At 37.1% G+C, this 7013-nt stretch overlaps 1 pseudogene; it reads right to left on the bottom strand.

The window, feature by feature from the left end:
• Positions 1–567: 567 nt before the first annotated feature.
• Positions 568–6001, bottom strand: LOC145990895 (alpha-aspartyl dipeptidase pseudogene; annotated as a pseudogene).
• Between the last annotated feature and the right edge of the window lie 1012 nt (positions 6002–7013).

The following is a 7013-nucleotide window of genomic DNA, read 5'->3' as shown; positions in this document are numbered from 1 at the left end:
TTGTGCCTGCAAGGCCCTTCCCGGTAAGCTAGGGTTACAATTATATCTGAACCACTATGCAATGTGTGTCCACTGGGATTGGCCAATATCTGCCTCTTTACTGCTACATCATGTAAATATATTTTAGCTAGTTGTAAAATATGTCCTTACAAACCTGTAAACTCATAAAAGTAACTTCAAGTGAAATAGGTTAGCTGTAATTGGTATAAAGTCAAAATGTCCATTTTTTTTTCTTCAAAAAAGCCAGCTCTCTATCGGAAAAAAACAGTCCCTTCAAAAAAGCTGGCTTCTTTGCAACTCTGAAGAGGCGGTCCCATTTCATGGTGTGTTGCCACTATTAAATCTCCAACCTACGTATATTAATATGTCTTCACTGTAAGTATAAGAACCATATTTAATATCTTTGATCTTTATACAATATTTTGTTACTCAAGACTGACTCAGCTAACTGTTCTAGGACTTCCTAGACAATGGGAAACCATATTTACCACCACTGGTTTCCTCAACATGAGAACTAAATATGTATTTTAGAAATACAACATTAAGAAAACAACATTGAAAAAATACTATACTTGAAACTAATTTATTTTTTCATGACACATTACAATGCACCATATTTGGTGTGGAATGAATCACAGAGCGTAGGTGTTCTCAATGAACAATAAAATTAGCTACCAGTACCAATATTATTAACAAACATGCAATAAATTGTGGCAGTTGAACATTTTCATCTCAACACCACCATCATACACCATAAATGCAAAAATTACTGCTTATAACTGCATAATTTGCTTTATCCATAACTTGTTCCATCAAGTCTTGTATTTCACACACTTTTAACTTTTCATCACCGAAAAAGTTATTTATATGAAAATCTGCTTCTAATTTAGTGTAGGTTCATAAAGTCACAGCTATTAAAAATGACACTACACAGCAACATCATCATTACATCATTACCAACATTAGTAAGTCCGTTAAAAAAAAAGTTAACCTCTGTTAGGCACAAATATTCATTGCAACACTGAACTATACTGGACATGGGTGCTTTTGTGTAGCTGAAAGTTCTTTCATTTTCTTTGTTCTAAGCTCAGCTGTTATGTTCCGTTGCACTTCCAAGCCATGTAATATTATAAAGTTAATGTTATTCACATGCTTGGGGGACTAAATGCATAACAAAAAATTCAGTGCTGAAAAACAAAGATATCATGCAGAGTGAGTTAGTGAAGGAAATGAACACAACACGGTTTCCGTTGTTACGTAGTCACATTGGGGACAACTGTCTCGCAAACATGAGGACAACATTACCTTCACAGTATTACGTCACTTACAAAGTGCAGCAGATCTTAGAAGACAAAGAAAGAATGCTCACACGGTGGCTACTAAGGGTCCCAGGTTCGAATCCCGGTCGGGCTTGGTTGTTTGTGAATGTCCATTCATCAATTTCATCATTTCATCACTCATCCCCATCTTCGCAAATTAGCCTAGAGGCACAAAACGCGAAGTAAAATAAACTAAATCAATCAATCAATCAAGTGTGGCTACTCTAGGGCCATGATAAAATTCAAGAATATTTCCCAGTTTTCAAGGCAAACTTTCCAAAAATTCAAGGCCACAAACACATGTATTTGAATTATTTAAGGTTCACATTTGTCATTTCACATACTCTACTCAGTTTCAAAATACTGTACAAACACAAACGTTATGGGATAAATTATTTTTTTTTAAAAAAAAATGTAAATTGCATAAGAATTTCAAACTCAAATTTACCTAATCAAGTTCAAGATTTCGGTTTTCAATAATTTTGTCCGTTAGACATCGTAGATTGCTCTGCAGAGGGTAAAGGAATTGAGAGAATTCTGTTTTATTTTCCACGCATTATCTTTTCTTTATCTTCCTCGACAAAAATAATGGCTAACTGTGAAACACTTGCTTCAGAGCATTAATAAATAAACACAATCAAAAAGTTTTGCATCAGGACGGAAAATGACAAAACATATATGAAGCACAATGTTTATTGATAATGACAGTGGGAATACAAAAGAAAAGATGAAGAAAGACATGTTGAATGAAAATGGAACAAAAAATGTACAATTTTCTCACAAATGTGTTTAAAACGAAAATGGCAGAATTCATGAACGAGGCGAAAAAAACAAAACCGTCACAAGAAGACTGTTTGTCATAGCAGCTCCACCAGGTCCTGGGGTGCAAGAAGAAGTTCACAAAGATTGGTGGGAGCCACAGGACAGTTTGCAATGGCATTTTTTAGCATTGCCCATGCATGTTCAATGCAATTCATGTCGGGACTTTACGCTGGCCAGAGCATGCGATGATATTCGCGGCCCGCAGATAATCGTGTACCATCTGTGCGCGGTGTGGACGGCCACTGTCATCCACCAAGACAAATTTGTCACCAATTTCCTGATGAAATGGTTCCACAGTCGTCCGTTCAAATTCTCCTAGAGTCGTTTTCACGTTCAGAAGACACAATGGGCTCTTATGGGCAATGCTTTTCTTATGGGAAATACGAGCGCGCTGTTGTGAAATTTCTGGATTTACAAATTTAGCTTAAGTAAAATCGGTACATGCAGTTTTGCAGGAAATTTTGTAGAGAATACGATGGTGAACACAAATAACTGGTAACTTGCTTACATAATTTTAGATAAATTAAAAACGCAAATTTTCTGTGAAAACACAATTTTTACATTGTTTTCATTCCTAACGTTGAAACATGCCGTAAAATTGAAGCTTTCATTATGAAAAAAATTGACACTGTTTTTTAATTGTCATAGGTGACGGTGGTACTCAGAATTTATCAATACTTTAAAGCATATTTACATTAAAAAATATTCAAATAAAGTATATGGAGATTTTTTATATTCGTGCAGTAGAAAATGTCGTCGCTGGCCATTTTGTGTTCTGTAATTCCAAGTAAAAACTTCCAGCGACAAAGTTGTGGAGAAAATAATGAAATTATTTTTTAAAACCACTCAAAGTTTCCCAGAAATATTACTTCCATGCATTTGGAGTTTCTTTTTAACCCGAACCGCGTGCGAAGTAAGGAGACGTTGTCTGGCCATCTTGTCCACTCACCGCAGCATTCCGGCTAATCACCACCAAGTTTTCGAGTTATTTTATTTCCATTCAGTAAAAATATGAACTTCATGCAGTTTGTTATAATAGAAATGAAAATACTTAAATTTAATAATTGAAAATTATTTCCAATGCTGCTGTTGTTGGCAACATTAGTGCTGTCACAAATACACATTGTTTTTGTTTACATTACTGTCGACATTAATACTGAAATGAAGATCACCTTTCAGTTTCCAACGTACACATAAATTCATAGACAGCATATTAAGCTTTGAAAGGCTTTCCAACACGTGACAAAATATGGGGCTTCAAGATAGAAATATGACATGCCTTGCTTGAGTCATTCACGTCTTATCAGTTCACGTGGGCCATAACTCATTTGTTTGTTTGGGTTGCAACTTAATCTAACCCATGTGCCAGGTTCCCCTTACTTGAGTGAGAGATCTGCTTTGGTCTGTTTAGACTTTTTCCCTCTCCCGAAAAAGTGTTTTCAGTTGTGTGAGCTCTCAGTGATTTTTACTTTTTTAAGTGATCTCTGAAGTGTCATATTCGTGCATTACACTCGCGTGTGTAGTGATCGCAATGGATCATAGTAAAAAGGGTAACTGTAACGTTCACAGTATAATATTAATATTAATAATTACATATAATTATCATTATATAGACAAAATATGTAACACCTTCATTGTGAAGGAAGGTCATCATTTCCCGGCGACATGAGCTAGCGCTGTATTGGCAATACTGTGCGGTTTCTCCATAAGCGCCGTTGTGTCTTCTGAACGTGAAAACGACTCTAGTAGGAAGACTAAATATCGTAGAATTTTGGAAATCATTGTCACAAGAAATTTGAACCTTCCTGAACATAATGAGGACTGTTTGGATTTCGAAAATAAATAATTTTTGGTGAAAGAAACAACTTAAAAATTAACTTACACAGACGCAAGCATGCACGCTTCCCATGCACAATGTATTTTCCGTTGATAAGCTACTGTAAGTATCGTAGACTAGTGGGAATTAATTGAAAAGTAAATCAGGAGCTTAGTATAATGCATTTAGGGACTATTTTAATGCTAAGAGAACCAAACCTGGCTCACCTAACCTCACTACGAAAGCATATATTGAATAAAATCTTAAGTAACGCTAAAACTCTGCAGTATGTATTAACAACAGGAACTTGGGCCAAAATCTTTATACGTTCCAGTGAAAAGGTGACATTCTGTCTGCAAGAAATCTACAACTTGCAGAGTCATCCTATCAGTTATGTGAAGACATACTATAGTTACTCACCACATGATATATTTTAGTTATGTTTAACGCTTTTATTTTCTTCATGTTTTTGACAGGTTTGATGCTGTTAGTAATGACAATTTATAGCAGGTTAGTGGTGTTTGTTTCAATACTAGCAGCATGTCTTTTTTTTCTTTTCTGCTTGATATGCATGTAATCAAATTTTGGTGAAAAATGGTGAAAATAGTCATGCACAGGTTTTCTACTTATGCCAGCCATATATTGGGATCAAATATCTTGAGGGGGTACGGTCGGTCAACGGGCCCTATGCCAGCTACTATGCTAACATAACTCAAAGAAATCTATGGAATAAAATAACATAATTTTAATAAAGATGTAATCAACTTATATACACAACTCCAGCTAACCAACATTTTGAACATAATGATATTACAGTACTAACAATTCATTATTCATTTGTGTGCTTACAATAAAAATTCAGATTTTATTTTTATTTTTTTTAACCAGTGCAATTCCCAAGAATTTTCGGTAAGAATTGACAATATAGAGAAAGTATGTAATTTTGTTAATTTTCGGTATAGTAAGTAATTTTGGTCTCCTAATCACGAATCTGTTGTAATAAACAGGGGGTCACGTCTGGAAATTGTACATTTTGATGAAACATTTTTCGATAGCCCCAAAAACCATCCACGGGTAGCCCCATGAACCATTCACACGAGGTTAGGTTAGGTTCCATTAACACTCATTTCACCCATTTCACAGCTGTCTTTTGGCACGATGCTCATCAAAACAAATCAAATGGGCAAATCATATAATATTTGTATGTTTTCATGTTAATGACATTAAGTCATAGAACTGTAAATAGTATCACAAGGGCACAAGAGAAAACTAACATCAGCACCAACATCTAATTCTCCAGGACTTGATCCACGCTGAAAAAGGCGAGCTCCACGTACACCTCTTAACACTGCCTTGCTGTCACTTACAAATAGTATGCTTCCTTCCCGAAGGCCTAGAACTGGAGGTGTTCCTGGTATTTTGTGATACTCATTGATCCTATCTTCCCTTGTTTCACCCATATGTTTTGAAGAAGGATCTGCATCTATGTAATGTGGATTGATATTAAATAGTACTAGCTGCAATGCACTAAAGCTTGGAGGATAAACTATTGGCATATCATTCGTAGTGCAAATACTGGCGGTAGCTACATTACTGCCAGCACTACTACCAATGTAAGGCATTCCATCCTCCAACACTCTTTTCCTTATTACAGGAATTAATCCATGATCATACAAGCTTTTCAATAACTGAAAAGTATTCCCTCCTCCGACAAATAATGCTTGTGCTTCGGAAACTGCTTGACTTGGGTTGGAAGATTCGTGGACACTTTGGACTTCAATGCCCAGTTGTTTGAAAGCATTCTTCACTTTTTGTATGTATCTATCCATATCACCGATATCACGTACGGCGGCGTATGGTACAAACAGCACCGTAGAGACTCCACTCAGAAACGATTTCAATTCCTCTTTTGCAAACTCCAAATAACCGGATCCGGGAACTGTGGGAGAAGAGAGCAGCAATAACTTCCTTTTTACAGACATTTTCAGCAAATATTTTCACTTAGCCAGTACAACTTGCAGCTGTGCCACTCATGTCTATGCTTTCCAATTAGTGATGGGTCGTTCGTGAACGAGTCGTTCAAAAGTAACGACTCTCTCTTGTGAGCGGTGAACGACTCGTTCACCAGAATTGAACGACACGTTCAAAGAGTCGTATGTGTGCCACGACTCCTCCGCCCGCCAAGCAACTATTATTCCATTATTCCCTCTCCTTTCCACGAATTTTGCGAGGAAGGCGCATGCGCAAGTGTATACTCGCCTGGCGGCCGGAATTTTTGAAAGAAAGCAAGTCGATTCTGCGGGCAGCAAATGGGGACTGGAGAGGTGAGGGAGGGGGGGGTCCTCTCTGTTCCTTTTCCCGTAAAGCTGGCTGAAACGTGCCGTGTACGATGAGAGGGGAAGGAGCATGCTCGCGAGTCGACTCTTTCCTTCGTTCAAAGAGTCGTGGCACACCTTAGCGACTCTTTGAACGAAGGAAAGAGTCGACTCGCGAGTGTTGTTTGCAGAGAGAGAGCGCGCAACCTCAGCCCATGACGGGCAGCGAAGAACAGCCAACAAATTTGTCCTGTAGTTTCAAGTTCGGCCAAACCATTAGCGCTAAAATTACAAGAAATTAAATGTTAGTAAAAAATATATGGGGAGTCTTGTAAAAATTTTGAGAAGGTGTTAGGCACAGACCTCTTGATTACAATATTCCGATTAGCCTTTATGTGCAGATAGGATAGTCAGGACTGGACCTACAGTTTAAAGGAGGATCCGAACCTCCACTTTGTATTGAACACGGTACCTCTTGATTACCGGCGACGTTATCACTACGCCATCGGGGAGACCCGATTAGCCTATTGGAGCATAAAAGTGGACTTTAAACATTGTCTGACAAAATCGTTTTCATATGACGTGAAATATTTCATTAACATTAACGTGTAAATATTTTACTAATGAAAACAGCATTAAAGAATAAATATAGAAGTTTAATCATAAATCTCATCGTACATGATACTGCAAAAAAGCTTTTATTGAATGACTGCAGAATTAGGAACAACTACGTAAGATGGA

The sequence above is a fragment of the Lepisma saccharinum genome, chromosome 8 (genome assembly GCF_977018435.1).
Source record: "Lepisma saccharinum chromosome 8, izLepSacc3.1, whole genome shotgun sequence".
Taxonomy (NCBI): domain Eukaryota; kingdom Metazoa; phylum Arthropoda; class Insecta; order Zygentoma; family Lepismatidae; genus Lepisma; species Lepisma saccharinum.
Note: the sequence above shows the minus strand (reverse complement) of the source record. Positions and strands in the feature narration are given on the sequence as shown.